The sequence below is a fragment of the Apis mellifera genome, linkage group LG2 (assembly GCF_003254395.2).
Source record: "Apis mellifera strain DH4 linkage group LG2, Amel_HAv3.1, whole genome shotgun sequence".
In the NCBI taxonomy this organism is placed as follows: domain Eukaryota; kingdom Metazoa; phylum Arthropoda; class Insecta; order Hymenoptera; family Apidae; genus Apis; species Apis mellifera.
The window spans coordinates 10,558,672-10,575,353 of record NC_037639.1 but is presented as its reverse complement, the minus strand read 5'-3'; the positions used below and the strand labels follow the sequence as shown (position 1 = coordinate 10,575,353).

Here is a 16,682-nt window from a genome sequence, read left to right as displayed (position 1 = left end):
TTTTTACAAAGAATGTAATCCAAATATTACGATTCGGTTTTATTGCAAGACCACTATGCTTGTGGTATGTGTCATCCCATCTTATCGACGGTGCAACAATCGTATCACAATTCCTACTTGTTATATCAGTGAAGTATCGAAGTGGATGATATATAAATACGCGAAATATTGTGTTAAGTGTTAAAGTGTTAACTACTGGAAATAGATTATTGGATCTTCTTGCGGAAAGATAGAGGATTATCGGATCACATTGGAACGATCGAAGTATATCCATCTTTTCGGTAAGTGCCTCGAATTATAATTATTTCAATCGCGCTAAGCGAAGAAACGCGCATAAAAGAGCAATATGCTCTTGTACGATAGAAAGAACGTCGTTTGTATTTAAACACAATCGAGTTTTACGAGTGCGCGCTATTTCCTCGAGTCGATCATTAGTCAACGCTGAAAACAACGAGGGTGAATAATGATTGTATTATTCAAATCGCCCTTCGCCTTTTACAACTTCCATAATTTTTCTCCGACTTCTAACAAAGGAGAGTTCGTTAGCGCTTCATGGTGAATTAGTATTCTATTGTAATTTTGCATCAATTAATAGATGCGTAATTAAATTTCCATATGAATCAAAAAACTATTATTCAACAAACAAACATGGAAGAATTTTTTTTTTTCGACATCGCAATAATTTATTCTTAAATCAATCTATATTCGAAAGATATTTCTTATTTTATTTTTATCATATATACTCACTAAAATTAAATTTTACCGTATCTAAATTTATATCGTATACATACTCATTTAGCATAATACGTTATATTTATAATATTAATCATTTTATATAGATATATAGAAATGATTCGATACCCTATGTACTCAAATAATATAAGCCTTTTCAACGGTGCTAGGTTGGCCGAGCGGTCTAAGGCGCCAGACTTAAGTTCTGGTTCCCTCTGGGAGCGTGGGTTCGAACCCCACACTTAGCAAATATTTTTTTTTCTTATTTTTTATTTTTTCAAAACGTAACAAAAACATTAATCAAAATTATTTATATAAAAATTTCAATTGATTTATCAATTTGATTAAAAAAAAATTAACAGCCTAAATATACGTATTTCATAAATTACATATCCAATGATGTCTTGTCAAGCCGCATAGAAAAAAAAAAATATAAAAAAAAATCTCAAGTAATTTCTTAACGAGAAAATAATGTTTAAATTCCGAGAAAAATGGTTTCGTTAACAAATCATTAATTGACGGTCTAGGGGCTGATTTGCAATTACGGGATATCTTCGCGTAAAGATAAATGGTCGGGGCTTTCGCTGAAGCCGGATTCGAAGTGACTCCGGAGTCTCGTAACTGATGGCGGCGGTAATTGAGTCGAGTATAAATGACTTGATGAATAGTCATAGACAATTAGGGAGGCTGAGATAAGGCAGCGAACTATGCAACGAGTAACTCTAGTCCGTTAATCCCGTTATCCAAGAGGCAACGTAATACCAACGTTTTCGTCCACGCGCATTCGCATAACCAACCGTACGTTTCTTCGCAAACCAGACACCTTATATATACCAATATCCTTCCATTGTCGCGTAACTTTCTCGTCTCGCGTTCATAATTCGCATTCATTCGAGAAAAGAGGCCTTACGAACGTGTCCAAACCCCTCCCCCTCCCCTCCCTCCGTGCTCCTGATCTCGTTTTATCGACGTTTCCAAGTTTTGCCAACAGTTTCGCCCGAATCGTCGTACCGGGAAGGAAAGAGAGCCGATTAAATCGGATTACCGAACCCGGTGGTGGCCCACCCCATTTCCCAGAAGACCAGGACTTGACACCGTAAAAGTGTCATGAGACCACCCTATTCGGAAAGGGGGAGTATCCCGTGTACCGGAATCGGGAGAAGAGAGGAAGAGTCGGGACCGGTTCAAATGCTTGTCACAACAATTTCGCTAAAAAAAAAAGCACAACTCCTGCGCCGGCCTCACAATGAATCCGGGGACACTTGTAATTTCATTCCACCGCATCTGTTGTGTCATTCTCACGTTACCGCGCCCAATATCTCGTCGACTTTCTTCGAACGATCGCAGGGACCACCAGGAATGAAAGGGGAAGCGGGGAAGGAGAGAACGAGAGAAAGAAGGAAAGAGAAAGAGAGAGATGGGAACGCGTTGAAAAAGAATGGAGAAAAATCAGACGCGCGTATTTCAAGCAACCCTTGCGCGAACAATGGAACAGCCTCGAAGGTCCCCCTCTAGCTAAGGGGTGCCGTTCCTGTCGATACTGTGGTCGACGTATAAAGGGTCTGCTATGGAGAAAAAAAAGGAGGAGGGGGGGAGGCGGTGAACGACAGGGAGAGTAGAACAGGGTAGAACATAGGTGTCCGCGAATCGGGATATTTCGCATTATTTTTTTCCTTCGCTCGACTCTTCTTCCTCTCCTGTTCCTTGCTCTTCCATCCGCTCGATCCGCCACGCTTTGCATTATGCAATTTGAATTAATCAACCAACCCGGGTTCGTTCTTCTATCGATATTCTCGAGAAGCATCTCTTTCCGATTGCTCTACCGTTTCCTCTTCCTTCGTTCTCCCGCCCGGTGTCAACCGGGTATCACGATAATTCGATTCCGACACATTGAGGCGTGAAAGCGAGAAAGAAAGAAGGAGAGAAATTGGAAAACAGGTTGGAAATGGGCGAGCCGCGAACCGATCCCCTCGATGAATCGAAAAGGGAAATCGTATTTATAATACTTACGCATTTCAAGCCTGACATCCGGCGAAATCGCGTTACCCGGATTCGGAATATTAAATTCATCTCTGTCCTCCCAGGCTATCGTCCCGCATTATCGTCATCTTAATCGAATCTTAAAAACGTGCCTCTTTCCCTCCCTTCCAAGGGATATCCCTTCGTCCCTCCACGCGAGGGATGAACGATTCGCCGGAGAGATTTTATTTTATTCCAACGATCACGCCTCGATGAATCCAAATACTCGAGTAGATTTTTGTAGAAAAATTTTCTTTCTCGCACGTTGTTGTTTGTCCACTCGCCGCGGGATTTCACAATGGAAATCGCGTTGTAAAATCGCGTTGCAAATCGAGTGTCAGCCGGGGAGGCTTGTCTGCGCTTGACAATTTCAGAGGTATCGCGGATGATACGAAGATGAGGGAAAAATTAATCAAGCGGAAACCATAAATAACGAATCGCGAGGCGGGGCGAGGTCGCTCGTTCGGACAATGGATGACAAATCGCGCGGGAAAGCAAAACAAACGGAGGAATAGGTTGAGAGGTGCTCTCGCCATTGTCATCGATACCAGCTACTGGACATAATCTCCCCGGCTTACGGTGTAGCAGTCAAGAAAAATGAACTGTATCTCTGTTTGGACATCCAAAGCGAGCCAGCCACCTTTCCTTTGAACGAACGAATACTCGTTTCGTCCTTCGACCCTCTGTTGCCGCCGCGATAGTCACCCTCGCTCTCTCTCTCTCTCTCTTTCTCTCCGCCTGCCTGGCAATAATCTCGAGCGTCGGTTGCACGGGTGTGAGTATATATATATATCTGGAAGGAAGTCTCTCGGTGAACCGGGTTGATCTCCGCGTAAGGTTATCAGAAGGTACGTAAACATAAACAAGAGGTGGCGTGGAGTCTTTGTGTGGGGAAGGGAAGATCGGATCGGGGCCGCGTTAAAAAAAGGAAGGAAAGAATAGTCCGTCTTAAAGAGGAGGACGGCACGGCAATCGTAAATGTTTAATATCGTGATTAAAGGCGCTGGCGCCTCTCATTATTATTTCAGTCTGGAGGACATTTCGCCCACAGTCCTCTCTTCCTCCGCGTCACCGCGTTTCTTTTCAATTCTCACTTTCCTTCGCCGGCTTAAAAATCCTCCGTGAAAATTAGCCGCCTAAATATTTAAAGCTCTCCCCTACTATTCGCCTTTCGTTCGTTCGCTCGTTCGTTCGTTTCTTCGTTCGTTCGTTCGTTGCAGAGTCTTGGAAGCACAACGCCGAGGCGAATCGAGTTGCTCGCTTCAGGGGGGTGGATAGAAGGAAGGAAAGGGAAGGGAAAAAAATAGAAACAGGAAAAAAATAAAGGAAAAGAAAGAGAGGAGGGAGGGAATATAAAAAACAAGCGTCTGCGGGACGCGTCATTGTCCCGGGCATGGAGACAGGCGTGATCTCTTCCATCTGATGGATTTCTGTTGCACCCACCTCTAACCACCTCGCTCGTCACTTCCCGTTGCGCTTCGTGCCATTGGACTGACTTTTTGTTTTAAATCCTTTTTCCTCGTCCTTTTGCCTCGTCCTCGCCATTCAACCGAGGCTCCAACAACGCCTCGCACCCTCCCTTCCGTCGAACAGAAGAGGAAAATACCGGGGCGAGAGCATCGAATTAACGCGGTAATTTCTTCGAGGAGACTTATCACGCGAAGTGGAGACATCTACGTGACGCGAATTCTCGTCCCTGCCACGAATTCATGGAACAACGACCTCGGGAATGAGACGACGAGGACGAGGACGAGGATGATGGTGTTTCTTCCTGGTGCGTCTCGTCGGATGCCAACCGAACGAAGGCAGGAAAAGTGGTGGAAGAGGAGTGGTGGTTGAGAGAATCGAGGGACGAGAATCCTTGCTCCTCGTTCAACTCGACATTTAAATTCAGCGAGAAAGTTTTTGGAACGCGCCTTGGAACTCGGGAAAGAGAGCCATCCCCGATACGATTTTATGCCGATCCGCCGAGGATCGCTCGGACACTCGTCGGATATTCGTAAATAAAATTTTCTCGCGAGGGTGACAAAATGGTCACACGCTCCAGTGCTGACCCTATCGGGGTCAAAACTCGATATCTCTACGCGTGATTTTCTTCCTTCCTTCTTTCTTTCTTTCTTTACGTTGTTTTCACGTAGTTACGAATCGGGGAAAGAATAAAATAGATACGGGATTGCCGTGGACAGAATATTATAACGGTCCAATGACAGGGGGGGATCCCTGTTTCTTTCCTCTCCCTTTCGAGGGAAATACAACGCTTTGAAATCTGCCCGCTGATTTGGCCTTAGCCTCTGTTTAGATTTCTTCTCGCGTGTCCCGCGTACGCCGCCATCCGATACGCGGTTTTCTCTAATTTTCCTCCTCTCTCCCCCTCTCTCTCTCGTTGAATTCCCGTTCAAGGTCCATAACGTTTCACAAGAAGGCAGGTTACAAAACGCCGTCGTCGTTTCACGACGACTTCGCGCTCCTTTTTCTTTCATCGAGATGCACCGGCCGTCCACCGGTGCAAAATAGATTTACGTAACGCGCGGAGGCAGAGCGGTTCGGACGCCAGGATGAATTTGCATGGTGGATAATAGGCCTGTTGGAACAATAGGGAACAAGAGGAAGAAGAAGAGGGGAAAAAAAAAAAGGAAAAAAAAAAGAAAAGAAACAACTGCGCGCAGCTGTGTGTATCTTTTTTCCCGATCGGCCGTGTCTTTTCCCTCTTTCCCCTGCCGCAACATTTAAACGGTCACGTTTACCTCCGATCAATCAAGGCCTTTATTCCCGCATCGGTGTATATTTCTTGCATCGTACAACTCATCGGCTCGGCTCTATTACGTTACGGCCGAGCTATGTTTCTGCCTTACTGCGTCGTTTCACCGCGATGATTAATTCTCCACGGTTCGCGCGATCTTGGTGTATATTTCCCCCTCCCCTTCCCGCGGGAGGGAGAGAGAGAGAGAGGGAGAAAGAGAGGGAGGGAGTAAGGAGTAAAAAAGAAAAAAAGAAAAGCGAGAGAATAAGGCGAGGGAAGGAGGAGAGGGGGAGGAAAGAAGAAAAAAAGAGGCTGTCACGATATATTTCTCGCGATTATTTCACTTGGCGTTTATCATGTACAGATACGAGGTATCCGGCAAGCGCGATGAGCAAGGCAATTCAAACGATACCATCTCCTCCTTCTCCCTCTTCTCTTCACCACCGCCGCTTTTCACGCAGTTTATACGAAACTTTTGCATATGACGAATCGGGGACTATTACCATTCAATCTCCTTCGCCCGGCTTCGTTTGCATCCTATCATCTCCTCCATGCCTATCTCGCTTTACATACGGCCATGGCCATCGACTCGAATTACGTATATACGTATATACGTATATATACGTTGCCTCGTCATTCTTTTGCTCCTCTTTTCATTTCTTTTCATTTCTTTTCCTTTATTTTTCGTTTCCCTCTTTTTCTTTTCCTTCTTATTATTATTATTATTGTTATTATTTTCATCTCGATGTGTCAGTCGCCCGACGACGTATGCTTGTCGACCGAGTCGATAATCGTACTGCACGTGTTCGCAATCGCAAAGCCAATCACGTGCCATAAGTGCGCAGTTGCTGCACATTTCGAACAGCGATGCGAAGCTTCGTACACACTTTGGATTATGGATAATCGAGCACGATTGTTTTCTACGTTTACTACGCGAGAGATAATATATATCGAGAAAGAGGCGGGGAAAATGAATATAAATAAACCTCTCTGATCACTTTTTATTAATTTCTCAGAGGATATACGATTGTTGGTCAACTTCTGAGAGAGAGAAAAAACTTCTAAGAGGAAACAACAAAGATTTGTCTTCGCGGAATCGATCGTTTTGTGCGCGACTATTTTAATATCGATGTGAATGTATTTGTATTGATTTTTATTGATTAATATATGATATATTTAATATTATAAATATTAATATTAAAAAGTGAAGAATTATTGGCAATGTTATATAAATTTGCACGAATTAAATATACGAATATAATCGAAACGCGACAGACACAAACACGACCTTTCCGTTCGAGCGTCGACTCGCGACTGCCGAAATTAATATTCTCCCACCAATTTTAATTCGCTCGTCTTATACGAACGGTATTGCTTTGCAAGGAACGAATCGAAAAAAAAAAAAAAAAAAAAAAAATTGGAGATGCCGGGGATCGAACCCGGGGCCTTTCACATGCAAAGCGAACGCTCTACCACTGAGCTACATCCCCGATGTTAAGAATTTTCGTACAAATGAAAGAGGAGTTTATTATAATTTTTATTGATTTTTTTAAATGTTATTTATTTTATTTAAAATTCGATTCTACGCATACACGTTGAAATTTAATTTCAATATTAGAACTTTTTTTATCGATCTTGATGAGAAAGTCGATTTTAAATTTCGTTAAATTGATTTAATCGTGACTCTTGTCTTCGATCGATATATCGATCGTTTTTAATTAATATTTGTTAAACAATTGGATTATCTAATTGTTTATATTAATTTAATTTACAAAAAAATGATTTATATGAAACGATTAGATTTAATTATTGTACGAATAATTTTAAGTCGAACCAATTCTTGATTTTAACACACTAGTGGTTCTTTATTCGTAGTAATGTTTAATTTCAAGGTCACATTTCACCTGTAAGGATACAAAATAATTTCGAGGGTCTCATGGTGTAATGGCTAGCACTCTGGACTCTGAATCCAGCGATCCGAGTTCAAATCTCGGTGGGACCTTTGAATTTTGGATTTTTTTAAACATAATTTTTGTCTATGACCATGATCACGAACCATAACCTTAATATTTTACCAATATCTTTCGTCGTGCAAGAATTTACGCCATTATCTTATCTCATTGATTTTATTTCAACCGATAAACTATATTTTACAACACACGTAAATTAATTTTTAAAACGTCCAATTATTCACAAAAGAAGCTATATCAATAAAAAATATTCGTTATTGTTGTTATACAGATATCATATATCTTACGATAACTTGCATCGAATTCATTGCATTCACCGATACACCGATATGCTATTTTGAAACGATTTTAAATATAATCTAAAATTTAATCAATTATCGTTTATCTATTTTATGAAAGAGACATTATCGATCGTCGGTATCTATTTAGATCCCACAATAATATTTTTAATAATTGCCTCTATTTTCATCGTTTATCGAATAGATTTACAAAAGATTCAAATATTTAAATTTGCTCGTTGCGTTTCCTTGGTTATGAATAATTAAAAGAGAAAGGAAAAAAAAGAAATTGACAGCGGTGGGATTCGAACCCACGCCCTTACGGACTGGTGCCTAAAACCAGCGCCTTAGACCGCTCGGCCACGCTGCCTTCGGAAATTGTCGTCCTCTATCTTGGTAGAAAAATTGTTTGTTACTATATATATTATATAACGTATATTAATTTATCGTTTAACAAACATTTTGCACTATATTACATCTATATTCTATATACCGTCATATTCACAACTTTGGTTTAATCATTTTACGCATATTTTTTCAACATTCCTTCTAAACGGAAGTCGTTACCAATCACAAGAATGCAAAATATATTTTTATAAATAAACGATAAATTATTTGCACGTTATTTAAATACTTTTCAAGAAAAATGCATTTCGAGAAAAATATTTATCTCGATTACTTCATTAAGAATCATGTCCAAGAAATTACAAAATTTCTTGGAAATCTTAAACTAGAATTAGTTTAAGCTACATGTGAAAACTTTCATGAAAAATCTTTTGCAAAATGCAGCAATACGTCGGTACATGATACAAACTCTCTGTGTAACATCTCGTCTCTGTGTAACATCAGAAATTATATACTTCTCGCGCGGCAGAAACAATTAATTAAGTCAACAGACGGGGCAATTAAGGCAGGAAGTTGGTATCGTGGAGCAATGATTAAACGCTTTCATCACAGACAGCGAATGATCGTCGCAGGTTATCATCATGATAAAGAGGTGGTCTCGCTTTCGGCCGCCAGTGTATATAACGGTGAATGCGTGACGTCTATTCTCGCCAAACGGGTTGCGTAATTCGACGAGGAATCATCTTTCTCGTAAGCGGACAGGCAAATCGAGTCGTTTCGTTTCCGCGCCGATATGACGTTAATATTTCATATATTTTTCTCACTGCGAAATTGCACATTCAACTGTATTGCGTTCTTAGAAATTCGTCATCGCAAGGACAAAATCAAAGATAATGGCAAAGATAATAAAGAAAAAGAAAAAAAAAAAGAAAACAAAGATAATACGTCGTGTATGAAATTTTGTCTACGTCTTTGTGGATATATTTGTTATTTTTAAAACAATATATTCTAAAATATTTGTCCGTTTTATGCGCATTTAGGCTCTTTTACGCGCACATAATCTTGACAGACACTTTTTCTCCAAAAGGGTCTCGTTCAAGATGACCTTGTATTCAACGTTTTTCTATAGACACGTGCAAACTTTCTCTTTCCCTTATGGATTCTTCACAATAGCCTGCTGTTTTCTACATAGTCCTCTTCTTTATCATGGTTAACTTTTTATCTTTCTTGTTCAATCTTATTTTTATATTAATCGCGAAATAATGAAACTGCATTAATCTTCCGATATATATATATATATATTTATCAAATTCTAAAGATATCAAATCACTCGTTATTTTTAAAACTGGAAGACTTACAATAGATTCTCGAATTTTTATAACGCGAATTCCTAAAACATATATTCCTAAAAATATTGCGACTATTTATACAACGATTCTTGGTACAACGTGCCAAATAATAAACACACCTTATTTAAAAAATCTTGAATCTGTTTTAGTTGAGCATTAGATTATTTTCTTCTTCGCGTTATACGAAGAAAAATAACAGCATAATTTTTCTTTAACGCGAATTCATATAACGTATTAACCGCGTTATACTTGTATTTGGTAACTCATAGGGAACGAAAATTTTTACGATCGATTTCGTCGGTCGTTACCTCTCACGTGACTTTTGTATCTTTTATTATTGTTATTTTCTTTTCTTCGAGAAGATATTCGCACGTTGAAAAAAAAGACAAAAAGAAAGGAGGAAATCGCGAACGTACGTCATTATGGTCGCGGAATCTCTTCTCGTTTTTATTTTCTCTTCTCGGTAGCAACGCGATAACATCTCAATATAAAAATTCATGCTCATAACGCGACTCCAAGTAAGACTTATTTTCCTTTTTTTTTCCCCCTCCCTTTCTCTCTTTCTCTCCCTTTTCCTTTTTTCTTTTTTTTTTTTCTTCTTATCTTCGTCCCTCGGGAACGACGAGCGTAAAACTGACGCTTTAGAAAGAGAAAAAGAACACCGGCCATGCCGAAACGGCTGCAGACAGATCGATAAATTCGCGTGAATATTCGTGTAGCTGATAAGCCGGCGAGATAAGCCGAAATCGGTCTTCGCAAGTGAGGATCCCCTCGTTACGGATCGCAGATACGACCACGTTGGAAAAATAGAAGATAAATCTGGCTCTTTCGTATTCTTTATGCCGATGGTTTATAACTTTGCCTCCTTTTACATCCTTATATATTCATCGATATATTCTCATTTTTTTCTTCGTTTCTCCATTTCATCGATCTATGGAAAATCACGTTAAATTCATCATTCTTCGAATCTCTTCAACCGATAAGAATCTCTTGACACCGATAAGAAGATAAGAAGATATTACTTATACGAATTATTTAGAAATCCAATCCTTGACCTTTTATGAATTTTGATATGAAAATGCGAAGGAATACGTGACATTTCAAATGATTTATCAGAGCGGATCTCTTTCGGCTTCTCGCATCGAAACGATATCGTTCCTTTCACAGTTACGGAAAGGTTGGCGACAGGAGCGAGGTATATACCGTTGTTTAGCATCGCGTTTAGCAGAATCACGCCGCCACTTTAGCCTAATACTCGTGGCTGTCTCGGTAAATGATGGATCGTTAGTAGCGTACTCGTAGTCCATACGTCGTAGATGATCCCGATGACTTGCATCGACTGAATTACGGTCCCGCGTGTTGCATATCGTGCGGAGAGAAAATCCCGGGCGCGTATATCAGCCATGTCGCGTATAATATTATACGCGAGGGCGTTATACGGATCCTCCGTGGAAATAAACTGGTAGAAGCCAATTGGGGATGATAAATCTATTATTTTCGGCGAATCATGGGAGGGAAACACGCGGGCGGATAATACACTCGATATGCGGTACAGGTGTTCGTTTCAATAACGCAAAATCATCGCCGTCCAACTATTAATCGGATGATACGATCATTTGCCCCGTTAAACGATCGTTTTCCCAGGACAATCGAAATCATTAGCGGCGGAGCAAGAGTCACGTTGGAAAAATTAAAATAATCAATTAACCGCGAAACGATTTATCGACAGACTCGCCTGCAGATCGATTATTCCCGTTTCCACGCGGAACGATCCGAGGCCAGGAAAAGCCCAGGCAAGAGGACTTGTATAAAACTGGAAAGCTCTCCTCGAAACGGCTCGTTAACGTCGAATGGGGGACGGTATTTTCGCGAGGCCGTGCACACCGGCCCGACACAATGTGCCGCCCATTAACCAAATACTCGATGAATGCGTATCGAGCATCGATCATCGCGGGTATCGTGGGTTATCCTCCCGTTAACGGTGCCCTATCGCCGCAATAATCGTCAACACGCTCAATAATCATGTCGTTTAATGACAATTGATGAGGAGCGGGGAAACGTGGACGCTTTAACAGTCGGCCCGCCTCTCCACGCGTCTCTACGCTTAGCCGACTACATATCCGTGATTCATAAGCGATAAACGCGAGCTATTTAGCGGATGCGCGGACCGGTAGATGCGTGCCTCGCGTATAGGTAACGAGCGCGGGATCCCATTGTTGGGTTGCCGCGTTCCATTACGCGCGATCGGCCGATATTTTCTCTCCGCCCGAGAATTCTCCGTTCCGTTTCGAATCGGCGCAAACGATTGCAAACCCGGAGATTGAGCGGCGGAATCCAACCGGGTGGAAGCAGCCGGGGTGGTTTCGAAACGGCGCGTTTCCCGAAACGCGGCGGAGGGGAATATTTTCGCGTAACTGACCTCCGGCGATTCCGGATGCGCGGCGATGAAGTGTCTATATGCACTCGGTTGCACCGGCTCCGGATACGAGGAACCGCGCCTCTGGCTAACCTCTGGAAACACAACGTTACAACCTTGTCAAATATTTGCACCTTCCGAATCGAATTACACGATCGGTGTTTCTGTTTGTCTCGGCGTCGAGATATCGCTCTTTCTCCGCCCGGCCGCTTTTAATTAAAATGCGCATACCGAGATGAGGCCTTCGCCACGATCGTCTCGCGATCGATTCATAATTAACGCGGGAGAGATTCAACGTCGAGACGCGTTATACGTCGTGCAAATTTTTCCAAACGGGATATATATAATAACGCGGATTTTATTCTATCGATATAGAGCGATTTTTTTTAATTAAAACAAATTGCGTTATAAGTGGTCGCCTTCCCCCCCAGCAGGTATTTCGAGGCTGTGTACGTATATTTCCGCTCGTGCGATATCGGTTCGGGGAAAAACTGCTCGATTACCGGCCGGATTATCGATCGATTTGTGCACCGAGCAATTTGTACAACGTACGCGGTGCACGTGCACGCGTGGAAAACTCGTACGCTCGAGATAGGAGATATTTTTCAACCGAGTTGCGCACAGCCTGCTCGAGAACCTGTATATCGCGTGCACACGCACAGGCGCGCGCACCATCGAGAGATTTCGAGCACGACGCGGTAATTGAGAGTAATTTTGCAAGGCCAATTTGCGCGGAAATTTAAAACCAAAAAATTTTGTCCCGACAAACCCTCCTTCCCCTCGCTCTTTCGATTCGATTCGAGCGCAACCCCCTTCCCAACCCGTCCGCGTCATCGGGCCAAACCTCGTTTTCCTACGCGCGTATAATTCCATTTTCACGTATGACCCGCGTATGACTCGATTTTTCCATAATTTCCACGCTATCATTGGCGGAAGGTGGCAGGGGAATTTCAATTAAATTATCCGCCCGTTCTTCTATTTCCTTCGTTCCCCTCCCTCCTCCCGGCGGCGAAAGGGCGTGGAGTGGAAACAAATAACGGGTCCACCCCGATCGACGAGCGTTCGAACGGGTTCGCCCGGTGACGAAGTTTTCGTCGTTTACCTTTAATGGCCGCGGTCTTTTCGACGCGCTTTCGCGAGATTGCCGATGATTAATCAGTCCCGGCAGCCCCATTTTTAGCCCTCCTCCCTCCCCCCCGAGCACGCGACGACGATTGCCCCTAAGCGAGACACCGCTTCCATTATTCGCTCCCTTTTCTTTTTCGATTTCCTTTCTTTCTTTCTTCTTTTCCGTTTAAAATTCTTTACACGAGAACGATTCGAAAAACGATTGCTATGACTGTTATCGGACGATCGTGGTCGAACCAATTCGTTCGATTCCGCTCGATTTTTCGAATTAATACCCTTATCTCCTCTCGCAAACTGTATGTACATGGAATTTTTCTTCAAATATATCAACTCGATCGAGAAGAATTTCTCTCCTCGTGAAACTCATTCGAAAACCGATTCAATTTTCCCATTCGAATCAATTAAACACATATACATATACATATATGAGACATATCTCATCATATACCTCAATTTTCTTCCTCCCACAAATATCCAACAACTCTCTCCCTTCTCCCTACAAAGCAAACAGAGATCTCCTCTTCTCGGCGAAAGGAAAGAAAAGGAAACTGCGGAGTCTATCCTTCTAATATCGCTAATAACGGTGGATAAGTGCAAAACGAAGGAGAAGGAGGCGTATTATTATTACCTGGCAGAAAGCGTTTCGTTGCGACGAAGTTTCTCGACTCGTCGTCGGTTGACGCCGTGGGAATCCCCCCGGGGAATCGACGTATGACGTAATGCCGGAGGAATGGCTCGCAACCCCTTCCACCCCGCAACCCTCCCTCGCAACCCTTACTCTCGACCCGCCTCTCTCGCGTCCTCCCTCGCCCTCCAACGGGGACAATGGCGGTGCGACGACTCTGAGGGCTCTGATTTTTCTCCCCCGGTGCATCGCCGATAAATGCGTTTAGCCAGAAGCGACCGCTCCTCCACGCTTCTTTCTCCTCGGCCCGCGCGCTTTCCGCGCCGAGATTCGACGCCACACGCGGCGCAACACTCTTGCGCCCCGTTGCATTCGGATGCAGTTTTCGTCCTAACTGGATTAGTGAAGAGGAGGAGGAAGAGGATCCGGGAACCGTGTTATTCCGCTGCAGTCAACACGATTCTGCAGTTACGTGCAATTTTTTTTCTTTGCTGCTCCCTTTGTTTCCCTTTCTTTCTTCTTTTTTTTTTTTTGAGGGAGAGGGTCTCCGCTTCTTCTCTTTCTCCGTTTCGTTCGATTCCGAGATGAACTGGAAGGTGGAAAGGCGGAGAGAGAGAGAGAGAGGCATGCGAAACGAACGAGCAACAACCCCTTCGGGGCTCGTGTTACCCACGCTCGATCGGCGTTTATTCTCCCGGCGTTCTCCCTCCAAACCCCGTTTACCTACCCGAGATATATATATATATGTTATATTTTCGCCGGTGTTTCGCCTTTGTTTTTCACCGTACGATGAAAGAAACGCTACGAACGATTTGCTCCCTGTATTTTCCCTCTCTTCCAACAGAAGAGGAAAGAATTTTCATTTACGTACGTAGGTACGGCGAGCTCCATGAGCTATTCGCGACGGAAACACGACGGGGGCGTGGAATAATTAAAATTTAGTTTAAAGCGCGCCGACCATTGTATCGTGTACCCTCCACCACCAATTTTTCCCTTAAAAATGCCTCTCTCTGTCAACCCGTCGTTGCTCGTGTGTTTCTTCTACTATTGGCTCGCGCGTCGAGCGCACACCAGCGTTTGTTTCGTTCCATTTTAATAGAATCGTCGTATACGTTCCCGGAAAATTAAACACGGAAACCTTAATAAAATCTTTGCGAATCCCGCGATTTTCTGGCTTCGCGAAACGTAAAATATCTCTGTCCGGTCGGGAGTTGTGAGGTTTCTGGGAAAAAAAAGGTTTATAAAAAATGTAAGGAAAGAAAGAAAAAAAGGAAAAGAGGAGGAAGTTGCTGATTGCTGATATCGAACGATCGAGCGAGCGAGCGAGATTGGGAGGGGAATCGATGATTATACGTGTGCACTCCACAGCTTCCTGTTATTTCAATTTACTTCTATGCTTTTTTACACGAATATCAGATTTCACTGTATAAACCACCGTATTCTCTCTTTTTTCTTTTTTTTTTCCTTTTCTTCTATTTTGATTTATCGGTAATCAAGATAAAATTATACAAATAAAAGATAGCTCGTATAAGCACCTCCCATTGAAAAATAACGTGTAATTATTTTTTACTTGCACGAAGGTTTATAATATATATCGTAATTACGATGTTTCTTGCTCGACTGTACAATAGTCGTATCGATGATTTCGATTAATTCCATCCTTGTATTCACTTGTGTTCCGTTCGTATGAACAGAGAATTATAAGAATTTACACGTCAAATTACCGTGCGTACACACTTTTCGAGCATAAAATTATAAGTAATGTAATATCTTGACAGAATGTATCATCGTGCAAATGTGCGTAAAAAAAAAAAAAAAAAATTGGAGATGCCGGGGATCGAACCCGGGGCCTTTCACATGCAAAGCGAACGCTCTACCACTGAGCTACATCCCCACGATACTTCTATGTGAATTTATACTCCATAATAACCGTTGAAGCGATAATGTAACTCGTATACTAACTAATTATGAAATATTTACGAAAAATACACGCTAAATCAATGCAATTATTTATGATTATTCCAACAAATGTTCAAATATCTATATATTCTCCATATATATATATATATATATCGTCGAGATCGAGACCAGGTGTCTGTTACGAGTTTATTCTGCACTTATGTAATACCGATATTATTAACAGATGTATCGTATCCGAACGTATAACGTATAATTTGACCGTCGTCGTATAATCCACATAAAGACCTGTTACGCGAATTACGAGTGGCTCCCGAGGCAAAATCGATAATCGTCTATCGCAATTGTTGTCCATTATTGCTATGGATCCACGCACGGGGTTGGAGTACGTGCCGAAGAATTACGAGGGTGGCTAAAAGTCACCCCCCGTCGCGTGACTTATGCACCGACAACCTCTAATGAAGATCTATCACCCGGTGCACCGTCGTCTCTTTTATCTTCCGCCCGCATTTTCCTTTTTTTTCTTTTTTCACCTCCTCTGTTTTCGTTTCGAGAACCTGGTCTGGTTTATAAATTATTATTTCACGCGTACGAATTTATGCTTTCCCGAATCATCGATATTTTTAAAAATAAATCCTCTTGCTTTTCCATTCGTTTATTACGCGTGCTCCTCTTTCAGATTCTTATTCGTAAAATTTAATTTTCGTCTCGTTCACACGCGTGTTAGAAAGTAGTGAAACTCTCGTGTATCAGCTACTACGTCAAACGTAGATTGATTTACAATGGGAAAATCCCACGCACGAGCTTTCAGAGGAAGGTGAAGCTACGCTACGAAAAGTGAGAAATAAAAATTCGTCGGATCCTCCGACACCTTTTGAACAGATCCGTTGCATCGCGTCCAGCCGATACGACGAGTGTGCACGCAGAGAATAGGGTAAAAGTGAAAGTAAACCGTTCCCTGTTGCTTTCTAAAGGCCAAGATGTTTATATGTGTGGCGCGGAATGGAGGCATTATAATAAATGACGGTGGTTTTGCCGTAAAAGAAAGAAGAAGGAAGTCTTACGAACCGACGCGGCGGACTGTTTCAACAGCTGAAAGAACTTGATAACTGCTACCATCCATTTACGTTGCGTTGATACATTCTTAATTATGTCTGTCGAGG

At 42.3% G+C, this 16,682-nt stretch overlaps 5 non-coding genes across 5 annotated transcripts; 2 read left to right on the top strand and 3 right to left on the bottom strand.

Annotated features, from left to right (window-relative positions):
- Nucleotides 1-897: 897 nt before the first annotated feature.
- TRNAL-UAA lies at nt 898-980 on the top strand. The gene has a single exon. It is a non-coding gene; the product is annotated as a tRNA-Leu (tRNA).
- Nucleotides 981-6,909: 5,929 nt separating this feature from the next.
- TRNAA-UGC lies at nt 6,910-6,981 on the bottom strand. Its single transcript has one exon. It is a non-coding gene; the product is annotated as a tRNA-Ala (tRNA).
- A 440-nt stretch (nt 6,982-7,421) lies between these two features.
- On the top strand, nt 7,422-7,493 carry TRNAQ-CUG. Its single transcript has one exon. It is a non-coding gene; the product is annotated as a tRNA-Gln (tRNA).
- A 536-nt stretch (nt 7,494-8,029) lies between these two features.
- TRNAL-UAG lies at nt 8,030-8,109 on the bottom strand. Its single transcript has one exon. It is a non-coding gene; the product is annotated as a tRNA-Leu (tRNA).
- Nucleotides 8,110-15,424: 7,315 nt separating this feature from the next.
- TRNAA-UGC lies at nt 15,425-15,496 on the bottom strand. The gene has a single exon. It is a non-coding gene; the product is annotated as a tRNA-Ala (tRNA).
- Between the last annotated feature and the right edge of the window lie 1,186 nt (nt 15,497-16,682).